Source organism: Dama dama, chromosome 25 (assembly GCF_033118175.1).
Source record: "Dama dama isolate Ldn47 chromosome 25, ASM3311817v1, whole genome shotgun sequence".
NCBI lineage: Eukaryota > Metazoa > Chordata > Mammalia > Artiodactyla > Cervidae > Dama > Dama dama.
Window position 1 is genome coordinate 50,025,782 of NC_083705.1, and position 16,815 is coordinate 50,042,596.

Sequence of the window (16,815 nt, forward strand, 5' to 3'; positions counted from 1 at the left end):
CAGATTTTCCTTCCAGAAAGACATTTTCTAATTTATAATTGATAAGTATGTCATTGGAAGATACTCTGAATCTATGCCAGTATTCTGCATCTCCTCAAACTTTTTCTCACCAGCCTAAGCATCTATTGATGATTCCTATGTGAATCAACCACTCTTATGCTTATCAAATGCTGAATTTTTATTTCTATCATGTCTTCAGCAGCTGTTAGTTATCTTTTTACAATTCAGTTCAGTTCAGTTCAGTCACTCAGTCGTATCTGACTGCGACCCCATGGACTGCAGCATGCCAGGCTTCCCTGTCCATCACCAACTCCTGGAGCCTACTCAAACTCTTGTCCATTGTGTTGGTGATGCCATCCAACTATCTCATCCTCTGTCATCTCCTTCTCCTCCCACCTTCAATCTTTCCCAGCATCAGAGTCTTTTCCAAAGAGTCGGTTCTTCACATCAGGTGGTCAAAGTATTGGAGTTTCAGCTTTAGCATCAGTCCTTCCAATGAGTATTCAGGACTGAATTCCTTTAGGATTGACTGCTTGGATCTACTTGCAGTCCAAGGGACTCTCAAGAGTCTTCTCCAACACCACAGTTCAAAAGCATCAATTATTTGGTGCTCTGCTTTCTTTATAGTCCAACTCTCACATTCATAGATGACTACTGGAAAAACCATAGCTTTGACTAGATGGACCTTTGTTGGTAAAGTAATGTCTCTGCTTTTTAATAAGCTGTCTATGTTGGTCATAGCTTTTCTTCCAAGGAGCAAGTGTCTTTTAATTTCATTTATTCAAAATTATTTAAATTGTATCTGAAATTTAGTGAATAATCACCAGGAGAGTTTTCCTTACATTTTTTTTTTTTTTTACTATCGATGATACATTGTATCATTCATACATATCATTCATCAGTCACCATCTGCAGTGAGTTTGGAGCCCCCAAAATTACTATTAGTAGATGCTTTCCCATCTCATGAAGGTTTTTGTTTCTATTCTTGTCAATATAGACTCGTGGATTCTTGTTTTAATCAATGAGTTGCACTATGTTACTCTCATTATTTATTTTGATGATTAAATTGTTCTAGATTTAGCATGTGAGCTCCTGCTGTAGGTTGACATATCTTAATTAATTTTGGCACTTACTTTTTCTTGGAAAAATATTTCCAGGCTCATCCTATTCTCACCTAGCCATGGAATTAGCCATTTCTTTCATAAACTGTATATTCTTTCAGTAAAAAAAAAAAAAAAAGATTTAGAAACAAGAGTCTGAGCACTTTTGCTCATTGCTAGTGAGAAGTTACTGTTTTGAGATCCTTTCAGCAGAGAGATTTATGAAAATTGTGTATATAAATATGCATGCACCATTGTATATATATACATTTATATGTATATATTTATTTATAGTTAAAACCTTAAATCAAGTGTTTTACACCAATATTTTCAATTCCACATCAATACCCTAGCAATTTTTCAATATGCCATATTTGTCAATTCTTCTCTGACATGGAAGAAACTTGATTTCTACTACCCTATCTTTTTTTTTTTTCCCACTTATTTGCCCACTCTCTTTTCTACTGCTTTGGCTATTGAACACCATCACCTCTGCTTAACTGCCACTTCACTGCTGCCTTCTGAGATATTAGGTCAGCCTTCCTCTGCATGACACCCCCACTGTGACCCTTTCTTCAGCTGCCAGAAAGATGCCAGCCTCCACACAGCCTCTTCATCATCACCAAACCTTGGTATTCCTACCTGATCATGTCTCAGTTTCCTGTCCTCCTGTCTTTACTATGTCAGATTTGGGAGTTGGTTACCTCCTCTGCAAAGTTACTCTACTATCTTATGGAGACTCTTTAAAAATTATGCACACATTTTGCATATCATCACTTAGTTTATCTATCCTGTTTGTTTTCAAGAGTGGAGTAATGCCCTGCATAAGGCAGCATTTATTCAAAATTATTTAAATTGTATCTGAAATTTAGTGAATAATCACCAGGAGAGTTTTCCTTACATTTTTTTTTTTTTTTACTATCGATGATACATTGTATCATTCATTCATTCATTTTCACTTAAGACATTTTCTCTTTTTAAATTGGAAGATGATAGAAAAGTAATAGTACTAATCTCTTAAAGAGGTTAATTTTATAGTTTCTTCTGGGCCTATAATCAAAGGAAAGCTATTTTTGAGTTAGATACAGACCACATAAAATCAAAATTAGTAAAATTAATTTCTGAGGGTGTCTTCTGGTCTTCTCAGTCATTGATTCATTCTTAACAACACAAGAAAACCAGACTTATAAAGGAAGCTCATGCTGGAATTACTGGATTTAGAGAGTACAGAAGTCTGATTCAAATGAGGAGAGTAAAAGTTGGACAGTACGGAATTTCATTTGTTTCTTAGGAGAGTTGTGATTAGCTATTTTTGACAGTGTTTTTCACATTTAGTGACAAATTATTCATATTTCTCACTTATTTTATTTTTAATTTGTGAAAGATATATTCATTCTTGATCAGGCTTGTGAAGTGCCTATTAATTTTATTAATTTCTTCAAAGAATCTGCCTTCGATCCCTGGGTTGGGAAGAGCCCCTGGATAAGGGAAAGGCTACCCACTCCAGTATTCTGGCCTGGAGAATTCCATAGACTGTACAGTCCATGCGGTTACAAAGGGTCGGACACAACTGAACGACTTTCACTTTCACTTTCAAAGAAAATACTTTGTGCTTGTTGATTTTTCTTAGTTACTTCATTAAATCTCTGAGTCAGTGTAAAATGGACAGTTTGTTTATTATCTGTAGTTTACTGTGACTAATTTTTCTTTCACATTATTTATAATATGTCAGTCAATTCAAATAGTTTCATGCCAGGCATTCTAAACATACATTCATATATAATATGGACTCTTAAATATACAAATTTATTTATCATGTTTGAAGTAAGATTCAGTAAATTAATATTAGTGATGAGAATGCATTCTCTAAACAGAAAAGGAAAAGGATAATGTATGGTGGTGGTTGTGGTTTGGTGGCTCAGTCATGTCCGACTCTTGCGACCCCATGGACTGTAGCCTGCCAGGCTCCTCAGTCCATAGGATTCTCCAGGCAAGAATACTGGAGTGGCTTAGCATTTCCTTCTCCAGGGAATCTTCCTGACCCAGGGATCAAACTTGCACCTCTTTTGTCTCCTGCATTGGGCAGATGCTAGCACCACTTGGGACACCATGTAGCGTAGTACTTGTTTGGAAATAAGTGAGTATGAACATATTGTTTGTAAATTCTGTGCACTGGTGTTTTTCTAATTGATTTGTAAATTGGTCATTGCTTGTAAATATAATGTTGAAATTATGGACTATTTTACAAGAAATCCAGATTAATAAAATTAGGTACTCACAGTGACACAGTAAAATTTTCATCCTAGACTGTCACTGCTATAAAAACACCCAAGAATAAGTTATCAGTCTACATGTTGAAGAGAAAGTTTAAGCAGTTTTGACTGTAAATAAACTAGATATAAAAAGGGTTGCCTTGTAGACTTTCTAGTTAATACTTTCAAAGTGCTTAAAAGTAATTAATTTCTTAAATTCAGTAAATACATTCCTGTTATTCACTGTTGGTTTAATAATAGCTTAATCAATATCTTTACAGGAGCCAGTGTTTATGCCAGTACCACAGTTTCCATTACTGTAGTTTTGCAGTAAGTTTTAAAAATGGGAAGTGTGAATCCTCCAATTTTGTCCTTCTTATTCAGGATTATTTTGGCTATTTGGGGTTCCTTGAAATTCCATGTCAATTTGAACATTGGTTTTCCAATTTTTTCAAGAAACGGTCATTGGAATTTTGATAGGCATTGTTATGAAAATGTTCATCACTTTTGGTAGTATTAAGATCTTGATAATATGTTTTTTAATCCACAAATACAGAATGTCTTTCTATTTATTAAAATCTTCTTACATTGGTAGATAATTATTAGTCAATAGTTGCTCTAAGAAAGAAAGGGAAAATTTTATTCAAAGATTATAACCTGGGTGACAATCTTTCAGAAAGCTCTGAGAACTATTCTATCTGTTAAAGGTCAATGCACAATTATACAAATTTTTGAGACAAAAAAAAAAAATATCTTTACAGTTAAAGGTTAACATCACCAAATTTCTTAGTCAACATAATTTTTTGGGGAATTTAAGAAAATTTAAATATTATAATTTTATTATATTGTCAAATGATCAATTTTTGTCCCATCCAAAGCAGTTATTAATTAAATAGTGTTGCAAGTCATCATGTGTTCAGGCATATCAGGAAGTTTAGATGCCCTCTTTTTCCTGTCTTCATTATAGCAATTACCTGTTTTGCTTCATTAACTTCTTCCTGTACTTTCTGTAGAAATTATCTTGTTGGCCTGGAGTTCTGACTCATTTCTTTAAGTGATAACTTATTAAATCATCTGTCTTATTCTCTACTAGTATTAAGAACATTTAGCCATTTGAACAGAGCCTGGAAGGATATTAGATCATATCATGGGGAGGAAAAATGATCTCAGTTCTATCAAACTTAAAATTTTATCTTTATATGTTTATTTCCTTACAGGTTTTCATTTTATTTAAAATATTATGGGAATGTAATATTTTATTAAATGAAATGTAACAATCCTATATATAAGGGAAGAGTAGTCATGAAAATCAAATATATTGCACTTTTACGGAGCCATTTTGATACCTGACTGTATTGAAATAGCTCTCTCCCTCCACATAACAACTCACACATTAAATACAACTGTATCTAAATGTCCTGCTCTGAATAAGATGATTTTCCTTCCCTCAAGAAACCAAATTTTAGACATAAACAAGCTAATACAGAAATATATTCTGTTATAAAAATGGGGAAAATTTAAAGTAGTAAGGAATTAATCTATGAGTATGTAGATCAAAGAAACTTTCAGAGAGATGCTGGCACATAAATAGTATACTGAGAATCAGTCAGACAAACGAGAGGGCATTCTGGATTCAGAGAACAATAGGGGCAGTGCTGAGAAATCATGTGATGAATGCCTTATCATAGTTAAGAATTGCAAGAGCACACATTTCAACAGTGATGAGATAGAATGCGAGGACAAAGAAAGAGATGGGGTTCAGCTCATAAAAGGACTTGGGTGTCTGGTGAAGGGGCTCCTGAATAATTTTGAGCAAGACAAATAACATCATTAGGCTTGCTTTCAGAAAAAGATCCTTCTGGTTGCAGTGCAGAATGTCAATTGGAGAGAGCAGAGATGCAACTGAAAGCAACCTTAGGAATTTGGACATTCAGTCATGTTAGATGCAATGAAGAACAGAAAACAGATTCAGGAGAAAAATGTATGAGAAAACCAGTAGGATTTGATCATTGACTGGAGTTGGAAAGTTGAGTAAGAGACGGTTACTTGTGTGACAATGCAGGTGTTTAGATTCCTGGTTGGATGGGGCACTAATCTCAAATAGGATATGAGCTCAGAAATACTCTGTTTCTCATTGAAGTATTACTTCCTTCTGCCTCTACTTATCTCACGTGTTACTATAGGATTCTGTTCCTGGATTAATGGAAATGAAAGATTAAAGTAAGCTGGATCATAATATAATTGTTGCTACCTATTGATTAGTCATCAAAATGAAACTTTTCCACTTTCTTTCATTTTATTCTATAAATGACATGGTACATTTTGCTAGCCAACTGTTAGTAGCTACTAGAAATAAAAATTTCCTCTGTTAGAGGAACAATACTAATTCTGATTGTGTAATAAGTGCTCTTTCCATGATGAGAATGCTAGAGAGTAAGACAATACCATTTCGAAAATGAGAAACCAAGGATTGTTTGTTTTTTTTTTTTCTGTTGCTCCATGAGTCATGAACTTTGAGATTGGGGAATTTAAACTCTTGTCCTTGATGCCAAAGTCCTAGATTTCTCCACAAAGGGAGGAGAAAAGTTCCAAAGTAAATTAATAATCTGGTTTTTGTATATATGATTCTAATTAGATGAGGCATCTGTATTTTTGGTTGGATAATAGATTATAATGAGCCAATGAAACCTTTCATTGTAGGCAAATGATGATCAGTTTAATCAGGAATAGTTGTGGTTGAGTTGAAGGTAGGAAACACTGATACTGCCGTTATGAAAAGGTGATTTATGATTAGATTTAGAATTGAGTGACCTCTACCAGTGGCATTTGTGATAGTGTTTAATTTTTTTTTACACTGGCTGCATTTGCTTTTATATTATAAATTTTTTAAATGTTAGGTACTTTTGCTCAAAAAGAGGTGGATTATTACCTTCTGAAATATAAATATTTCAAAAAATATTTAGTGAAGTTGTTTTATGTAGAAATACAAGAAATATATATTTCATACTACTATACACATGGGCATTGCCAGATGGTCAATACCAAAATCAGATTGATTATATTATTTGCAGCCAAAGATGGAGAAGCTGTATACAGTCAGCAGAAGCAAGACCTGGAGCTGACTATGGCTCAGACCATCACATCCTTATGGCAAAATGCAGCTTTAATAGGAGAAAGTAGGGAAAACCACAAGCTTATTCAGATATGGCCTAAATCAAATTCCTATTAGACTATACAGTGGAGGTGATGAATAGATTCAAGAAATTAGATCTGATAGACAGAATGCCTGATGAACTATAGGGAGAGGTTCATATCATTGTACAGGAGGTGGTGACCAAAACCATCTCCAAGGGGAAAAAAAAAAATGAAAGATGAAAGATGGCATGAAAGATGGCAAAGTGGTTGTCTAAGGAGGCCTTACAAGTAGCTGAGAAAAGAAGAGAAGCTAAAGGCAAAGGAAAAAAGGAAAGATATGCTGAACTGAACGCAGAGTTCCAGAGAATAGCAAGGAGAGATAAGAAAGCCTTCCTCTGGGTCTTCCCAGTGCACCAGCCCCAAGCACTTGTCTCATGCATCCAACCTGGGCTGGTGATCTGTTTCACCCTTGATAATATACATGTTTCGATGACAAAAACCACTACAATATTGTAAAGTAATTAGCCTCCAACTAATAAAAATAAATGGAAAAAAAATAAAATTATTAACAAGAAAGACTTCCTAAGTGATCAATGAAAAATAGGAGAAAGCCATAGAATGGGAAAGACTAGATATCTCTTTAAGAAAATTGGAGATATAAAGAGAATATTTCATGCAAATATGGACACCAAAAATGACAGAAAGATCAAGGTCCTAACAGAAGAAGAAGATACTAAGGAAAGGTGGCAAGAATACACAGAACTATACAAAAAGGTCTTCAGTCAGTTCAGTTCAGTCGCTCAGTTGTATCTGACTCTTCATGACCCCATGGACTGCAGCACACCAGGCCTCCGTGTCCATCACCAACCCCCGGAGCTTGCTCAAACTCATGTCCATTGAGTTGGTGATGCCAACCAACCATCTCTTCCTCTGTCATCACCTTCTCCTCCCACCTTCAAGTAGGATGAAAATACACAGCCTTGGCATACTCCTTTCCCTATTTGGAAGCAGTCTGTTGTTCCATGTCCAGTTCTAACTGTTGCTTCTTGATCTGTATACAGATTTCTCAGGAGGCAGGTCAGGTGGTCTGGTATTCCATCTCTTTCAGCTTTTTCCACAGTTTGTGGTGATCCACACAGTCAAAGGCTTTGGCATAGTCAATAAAGCAGAAGTAGATGGTTTTTTCTGAAACTCTTTTGCTTTTCTGATGATCCAAAGGATGTTGGCAATTTGATCTCTGGTTTCTCCGTATTTTCTAAATTCAGCTGGAACATCTGGAAGATGTGGTTAACGTCCTGTTGAAGCCTGGCTTGGAGAATTTTGAGCATTAATTTGCTAGTGTGTGAGATGAGTGCAATTATGTGGCAGTTTGAAAATTCTTTGGAGTTGCCTTTCTCTGAGACTAGAATGAAAACTGACCTTTGCCAGTCCTGTGGCCACTGCTGAGTTTTCCAAATTTCCTGGGATATTGAGTACATCACTTTAACAGCATGCTACTGGAGAAGAGCAGAGAAATAACTCTAGAAAGAATGAAGAGATGGAACCAAAGCAAAAACATCACCCAGTTGTGGATGTGACTGGTGATGGAAGTAAAATTTGATGCTGTAAAGAACAATATTGCCTCAGTTCAGTTGCTCAGTCTTGTCTGACTCTTCACTACCCCACGGACTGAAGGATGCCAGGCTTCCCTGTCCATCACCAACTCCCAGAGCCTGCTCAAACTCATGTCCATCGAGTTGGTGATGCCATCCAACCATCTCATCCTTTGTCGTCCCATTCTCCTCCTGCCCTCAATTTTTCCCAGCATCAGGGTCTTTTCCAATCAGTCAATTCTTCACATCAGGAGGCCAAAGTATTGGAATTTCAGCTTCAGCATCAGTCCTCCCAATCAATATTCTGGACTGATTTCTTTTAGGATTGGCTGATTGGATCTCCTTGCAGTCAAGGGACTCTCAGGAAGCTTCCCCAACACCACAGTTTGAAAGCATCAATTCTTTGGCTCTCAGCTTTCTTTATAGTTCAACTCTCCCATCCATACGTGACTATTGGTAAAGTCATAGATTTGATGAGACAGACCTTTGTTGGCAAAGTAATGTCTATGCTTTTTAGTATGCTGTCTAGTTTGGTTATAGCTTTTCAATATTGCGTAGGAACCTGGAATGTTAGGTCCAAGCATCAAGGTAAATGGGAAGTAGTCAAAAAGGCAATGGCAAGAGTGAACATTGACATTTTAGGAATCAGTAAACTAAAATGGACTGGAATGGGTGAATTTAATTCAGATGACTGTTATATCTACTACTGTGGGCAAGAATCTCTTAGAAGAAATGGAGTAACTGTCATAGTCAACAAGAGTCCGAAATGCAGTACTTGGATGTGATATCAAAAAGGACAGAATGATCTCTGTTTGTTTCCAAGCAATCCATTCAATATCACAGTTATCCAAGTCTATGCCCCAATCAGTAATGCTGAAGAAGCTGAAGTTGAACAGTTCTATGAAATTCCACCCACAACTGGGTGCTGTTTTTGCTTTGGCTCTGTCACTTCATTCTTTCTGGAGTTATTTCTCAACTGATCTCCAGTAGCAGATTGGGCATCTACCGACCTGGGGAGTTCATCTTTCAGTGTCCCATCTTTTTGCCTTTTGATGCTGTTCATGGGGTTCTCAAGGCCAGAATACTGAAGTGGTATGCCATTCCTTTCTCCAGTGGACCACATTTTGTCAGAGACGGGGATCAAGACCATCTCCAAGTAAAGAAATGCAAAAATGCGTAGGTGTATCTTGTCAAAGGTATGGTTTTTCCAGTAGTCATGTATGAATATCATAGCTGGAGTATAAAGAAGGCTGAGCACCAAAGATTTGAACTGTGGTGTTGGAGAAGACTCTTGAGAGTCCTTTATACAGCAAGGAGATCGAACCAGTTAATCCTAAAGGAAATCAGTCCTTAGTATTCATTGGAAGGATTTATGCTGAAGCTTAAGCTCCAATACTTTGGCCACCTGATGCCAAGAGCCAACTCATTGGAAAAGATCCTGAAGATGGGAAAGACTGAGTACAGAAGAAGGGGGTGACAGAGGATGACATGTTTCGATGGCATGTCTGACTCATTGGACATGAGTTTGAGCAAACTCCTGGAGATAGTGAAGGACAGGGAAGCCTGGGATGCTTCAGTTAATTGAATTGCAAAGAGTCGGACATGACTTAGTGGCTGAATAACAACAATGATATGACTTTTGTCACATATATACATAAATATATATACAGGTACACATATACATATATGGGTATAGTAATTATATATAAGTTTACATGTAAAAGTTTGTTATTTAATTAAAATCATATTAGCAAGGAGAAAATTACAAGGACATCATTCACTAATGCTATTGTGTTTATTTGCTCTGAAATTTTTTTGATCAAAACATAAACAGATCCCAATTATTTACAAATAAAATTCCTTATACTCAAAACCAAAGTTCCCTTCAATGTGTATAAGAACAAGAAGAGGACGAAATTTTTAAACAATGATGTCAGATTTTTTTTAGTATTGAATGATGAATTTCAACACTACTAAAAGTGTCAATGTTGAGTTTATAACATCTTATGCTGTATTTAATTATTATACAGGGGAAAATGACTGAACATTTTAGAATCAGAACAAGGATTTTTGTTGAGGACAGAAGAGTTCTTAAAACACAGACTGTTTTCAAACCCACTTACATAATAAGTGCTGTATGTGGGAATTTTGGTTCCAGTATATTGATCAGTCAGGCAAATAACGGGGTTACAGCAGCAGTGAAATTTTGAAGTGAGCTGGAATTTTTTTTCTCTTATTTTCCATCCTCAGTTCTTAGTTACCCCAGGGCTTCACAAAATAGAGTCGGTTTAGAGCAAAAAAGGTGATCATGCATCTTCTCTTTTTAAAAACCTTTAATAACTTCTAAGTGCTTTATAATCTCAAATCCCAAGAAAAGAAAGTGAAGTCGCTCAGTCATGTCTGACTCTTTGCAACCCCATGGACTGTAGCCTACCAGACTTCTCTGTCCATGGGATTTTCCAGGCAAGAATACTGGAGTGGGTTGCCATTTCCTTCTCCAACATGCCCTCAAAATTTCCAGCAAGATCTCCATTTCATCTTGCCCTTCTCTTTACCCCTTCCATTTTATTTGAGCTACTTGGGTTTTCTAAAGCCCTGAAGTCCCACACACTCTATCTTGGTATTGTTGTACTTCACAACTACTTCAAACTTAACTACTATTTTTCCTTCTTTTTTTGGTCATGCCACTTCACATGTTGGACCTTAATTCCCCAACCAGAGGTCAGCCCACACCCCATTCAAGGAAGCAAGGAGTTTTAGCCACTGGACTGCCAGGGAAGTTCCTAACTTAACTACTCTTTCAAACCTCAACTTGAACATTTTTTCTTTCTAGAAATCCTCTCCTAAACTCACAGTTTAGGCTAAGGTCTTCTATGAAAGAATCTCATTGTACAAAATACATCTCTACTTTGCACAATGGAAGTGGATGAGATGTTTATTTTAAAGCAATTTTTTAATGGCTATTTTACCCATTGACATCTAGACCCCTTGAGGCACAGAGGCTGCTGCATGTTTTCTTGTATGCCTGGTGCCTGACATTTAGTAGGAACAGAGAAGATGGTTGGAGATTAACTGCCTTATGATAGTACTTTCCTATAAAAGATGTTAAGTGGCCTGGAAGAGTTTTTTTGTCTAGACAAGTTCATTAAGGAAACAAGACAAGTGTTCTCATGTGTATGAGAAGTGTTCTTCTGCACTGTTTTGGTTCCCTCCACATCTGTTACATATTTTATATATATATACAGATACATAAATAAATTCATATGTATTATTTTGGCTCTTCTGGGTTTTCATTGCTGCATGTGGTTTTCTCTAGTTGTGGTGAGAAGGGGCTACTCTCTAATTGTGGGGCACTGGCTTCTCATTGGGATGACTTCTTTTGTGGAGCAGAGGCTCTAGGCACTCGGGCTTCAGTAGCGGTGGTGCATGGGCTTAGTTGCTGTCATGTGACATCTTCCCAGAACAGGGATCGAACTTGTGTCCCCTGCATTGGCAGACAGATTCCTAACCATGGACCACCAGAGAAGTCCTTTTTTCACTTATTTGTTAATGTCTGCTTTTAAGAGTGGTATGGAAATAGGTTGATGTGCTTACATGTAAGACTGTTGGTTGTCAGCCAGGCTGATGGAGCTTTTCAAGGGCCATCTGGCAATGTCTGGAGAGGTATTTGCTTGTCACATGGTTAGGGTGTGGGGCACTGGCATCTAGAGGAATGGATGCAGCAAAAATTCTACAATGTATGATGAAGGTGTTCAAAACCAGAAATTATCCAGTTAACAAGCCAGTAGTACAGAGACTGAGAAACCCTGATATGGAGAGTGAGGCTCTAAGTTATTATGTCCTGGGTAAATAAAGTTTCTATAATACAGCATGACAGTATGTTACTTTAGTTAATTTATTTTGGATACTTATATAGACATAAATGTTAGCCATTTCATAATGTGTAACTGGTTTATTTAGAGTCTAGTATAAATAGCTTTCCACACGGAACACAATATCTTGCACATTATTGGCATTCAATAAATCTTTGTTGAATTCAATTTTATTTGGCACATCACTCCAGCATGTCAACATCATTTTGTGCTCAGGACTTGATATCTAAATTATACCTAACTTCCTATTTTCATGTCAGGCACAAAGTTGTACAGTATAGCATTTATGTTATTGATAGAAATAGTGGACAAGAGAAGACCATACACTAAGACGAAATCCTGGAGATTCCATTTTGAAATATAAACATTTTTGTACTATAATTTCATCACAGTGGTACACTTGATCCTGTGACAACTGCTTTGTGTAAGTTTGCTATTCATTGATGAAAAAATGTGATTATATTTTCAAGAAGTGTCCACATGTAGAAAGAAATATGAAAAGTAATACTTTAGAGTAATTGTAAAAATGGATTAATGTTTAAATGTATTGAGTTATTCATACATATTGCTAAAAGTGTATTGTGTTTTCTATAGACAAATGGACAAAGATCAAGAAAAAATTACACAAAAGAAAATTATTTTAAAATATGAGGCATTTAGAAAGTCATAGTGAACAGTATTGAACATATATTTTTCAGGCACTGGGCTAAATGCTGTTCATGCACTTTATTGACTTACTCTGAAGTATATAATATTTTTATCTATATTTGATGGGCTCATCAAGGGTAAGTAATTTGCCAAGATCCCTTAGCTATAAAGGGATGTAAGAGAATATATTTAAATTCATTTGTGGTTAACCACTTGCAAATTAAGCAACTGCATGATAGATTTTGCATTACAGATTAGGGAAAATTAAAAATATAATAATATACAATGTTGTAAATTTTGAAATAAAATATATACACACACACATTGATAGAGATGAGGTCTTTAACTGAATGGAAATCAACTGAAAATGTTCTCAAGCATCATAAGAATATATTTATGCTTTAACCTATAGTCCTACATATAATAATTTATCTTAAACAAAAAAAAATTTTTAAATAATTTTTTCTGTATACACATTTATTTATGTGTGACCTTATTATTATTTAGGAAGGCAAGAATGTTTAATTAAATATTCAGAAGAAATTTAAATAAATTAGAAAATGACCAATTGAGGAAACATTATGAATATTATTGGGGACTATTTTAATTGTGAAGATTATGTAACAACCTAGAAACATTTTCTTGGTAAAATTCCAAGCAAAGAAACATGTAGAGTAAACTGATTGTCACTTTATCAAAATATGCCTGCCTGTGACAAAATATTTGGAAAAGAATATGTGAGAAGTAGTAGCAACTCTAATGTAGTGGCAGTATAAGTAAATCAATGGATACTAAACTTATATGTAAATACATGCTCTTCAGGTCTATGAATCCCAAAAATAATGTAATTCACTTTTAGGCTATATTACAGAGTCTGTCATCCATTCAGAAGAAAATAATCTAGCCATGCTCCCTATTTCAGGGCTTCTCAACATGCGAACTATTGATAGTTTGGGCTCCATAATTTGCTGTGGGGGACAGTACTGTATTGTCAATGCTTAGAAGGAAGTCTGTCCTCTATATGACTAGAAGTCATTGCATTTCTCCCCCACCCCTGATCCTCCACCGTAACAACCAAAAGCACGTGAACTATAATTTTGTTAGAAGACTGGTTGCAAAACTGGCCAAAACATTCCTCTGTATGTATTACCATATCTGTAATTTGACTTTGTACCTCCTTTCAGGTGGTCTCTATTTTTCTACCCCTTTAATCTGGCCTAGCTTTGTAACCTATTTTGGGTAGTACAATGAGCTGATAGTAATGGGTCCCAGTTCCAAGCCCAGGTCTTGTGAGGCCATTCATTCTTCCACTTGCTTTTTTTTTTTTTCATACTCCTGCCTCCCTTCTGAATAAACCAAAATAGAAGATCAGAGAAGGCAATGGCACCCCACTCCAGTACTCTTGCCTGGAAAATCCCATGGACGGAGGAACCTGGTAGACTGCAGTCCATGGGGTCTCGAAGAGTCAGACACGACTGAGCGACTTCACTTTCACTTTTCACTTTCATGCATTGGAGAAGGAAATGGCAACCCACTCCAGTGTTCTTGCCTGGAGAATCCCAGGGATGGGGGAGCCTAATGGGCTGCAGTCTATGGGGTCACACAGAGTCGGACACGACTGAAGTGACTTAGCAGCTTAGTAGAAGATCAGAAGGAGAAATACAACATGGATTAGACTACAATTAATCAGATGTCCCAGCTGTCTACAGGATGTTTAATTTCCCATCAAGCAGTAGAAACCATCACATCTTGAGGTGTGTTTATTTTGACCACATAAGTAGCTAGATTTTTACTCTAAGATATAATTTGTTTTTACTTGATTAGAGCCAATTAGGCTTATTCAATTTATTTCACACTTTTTTTTCAAGTAATTTGTGTTTTATGAAAGCAATGGAGTTGCAAGGGAAAACAACCTATTATTTTAAGATATAAATATTTGTGAGAAATAGGTTGAAACTGCTGGGATATTTTGTGAAAATAATTAGGTTTGCAGATTAATGAAGTAAAAATTATTATAATTGTATTCTAGCAGTAGGACACTGCTGATGCTAAGATTGTTTGTACTGAAATCTTTGAAAAAAAAAAAAGAAATCTTTGTGTTGTTGCATAAACTTTCCATTTCTTTTTAGCAACTTGTATGATAAATATTCTGATAAAGGCTTTAAAAATGTTCTCATCTTATGTTGTAGTCCTAACAATAATTTAATATGAGATCTTACCCTAATTTGGCAATTGGTGCTAGGTTTTGTTTAAGGTTTTTCTGAGGACATATTGAGCAACCATTTTGATACGGAGATACAAAAATATTCCTAGATTTTGAATTATATGTGTTTAAAATTTTTTCTACTGACATCTTTCAAATTTCTTGCAGCTTCCTGACTTGAAATTTAGACATTGTGATCAGCTAATTGCAAAAGTGGCCCCAATTTTCCCCCTTACCCTGTGTCCTTACAATGTGACTTTATAGCTCCGTCCATCAAGAAGTTCAATTTATTTTCCCACTCACACTCCGAACTGTCCTGTAACTTATTAGAACGTGGTGGAGGAAATAATGCAGCAGGTCTGCTATGAGGCCCTGAGCAGTGCTTTTTCTTCTTGTCCTGGACTCCTCCCTTTACATGAAAACTAGCCTGACCAAGCCCCCTGGAGGAAGAGAGATCACATGCAGTAGAGCCTTTGAATCACCCATCTAGGCCAAGCTAGACTGGCCGGCACCCATCCAGCCTGCTGACTGATGCAGACTAAGAGCAAACCCAGCTATCAACCTCACCCAGAGCAGATAACCAAAACCATCCAGCTGACATGCCATCTCATGGGAAATAATGAATCTTCTCTTTTTAAGCCACTATGTTTTGGAGTGGTTTGTTACACAGTGGTAACAAACTGTATAATATAAAATCATTTCCACAATTTTTATACCTCATATGTGAAGATTAAATGGCATTAATTGTATTAAAAAAACACACATATATGTTTGCCCAATATTAGTTTACATAATAGTTAATATAACTTATATAATAATGCCAAAATTACTTTATAAATTAACTGTATGCATTTTCTAAATAAACAAATTCTATAAATTATTTTATACCTATGATGTATTTTTAGTTTATCTGAGTTTTAATTTTACTAATTATTTGAAATTAGCAATATTAATGGGAACATTAACATTTTTTTCCTGCTTGAGCTTGAAAACATTGATTCCCAAATTCTATTTCGAATTTGAGAAGGCATTGTTGTTATAAAATTATTTTAAAATAGAAAAATCCATTAAAATGTTCTTTTTAAAAAACTAATTTGAATGTTCTAAGTTTTAAAAACTTTAAAAAAATCTAATTTGAATTGTGAAAGTGAAAGTCACTCAGTCACATCTAACTGTTCAGAACTCCATGGACTGTATAGTCTGTGGAATTCTCCAGGAATACTGGAATAGTTAGTGATTCCCTTCTCCAGGGGATCTTCCCAACCCAGGGGTCAAACTCAGGTCTCCCACATTGCATGCAGATTGTTTACCAGCTGAGCCACAAGGGAAGCCCAAGAATACTGGAGTGGGTAGCCTATCCTTTCTGCAGCAGATCTTCCCAACCCATGAATCAAACCAGGGCCTCCTGTACTGCAGGCAGATTCTTCACCAGCTGAGCCATCAGGGAAGCCCTAATTTGAATGGTAATAAGTTTATAGATGAGATTCCCTGGTGGCTCAAATGGTAAATAATCCTCCTACGATGCAGGATACCCACGTTCCAGCCCTAGATCTGGAATATCTTCTGGAGAAGGGAATGGCAACTCACTCTAGTATTTTTGCCTGGAGAATTCCATGGACAGAGGCGCCTACTGGTCTACAGTCCATGAGGTTGCAAAGAGTTGGACATGACTGAACGACTAACACACTTAAGTATACACATATTTCTCATATAAATATGAAGCAAAGACAAATAAACAAAGTACCTTTCCAGATTTAAGTGGTTCAAAATTTCTTTAAAAAAAAACAAAACAAAACAGATGTATAAGCATTTAGTTATTTAAAACAATTATTGAAAATAGAAACAGGGAGAAATGAGAGAACTTAATGAATTTGAAACTCATTCTTGTTACTTGAACAGAATAATCATGAACAATTTTAAGCCATTGCTAAATGATAGCAGATTCTCTATAATAAGGAAAGGTTTACTCTGTTCTGATAAAAATAGGTGTTACTGGAATTTTCTCCCATGGAA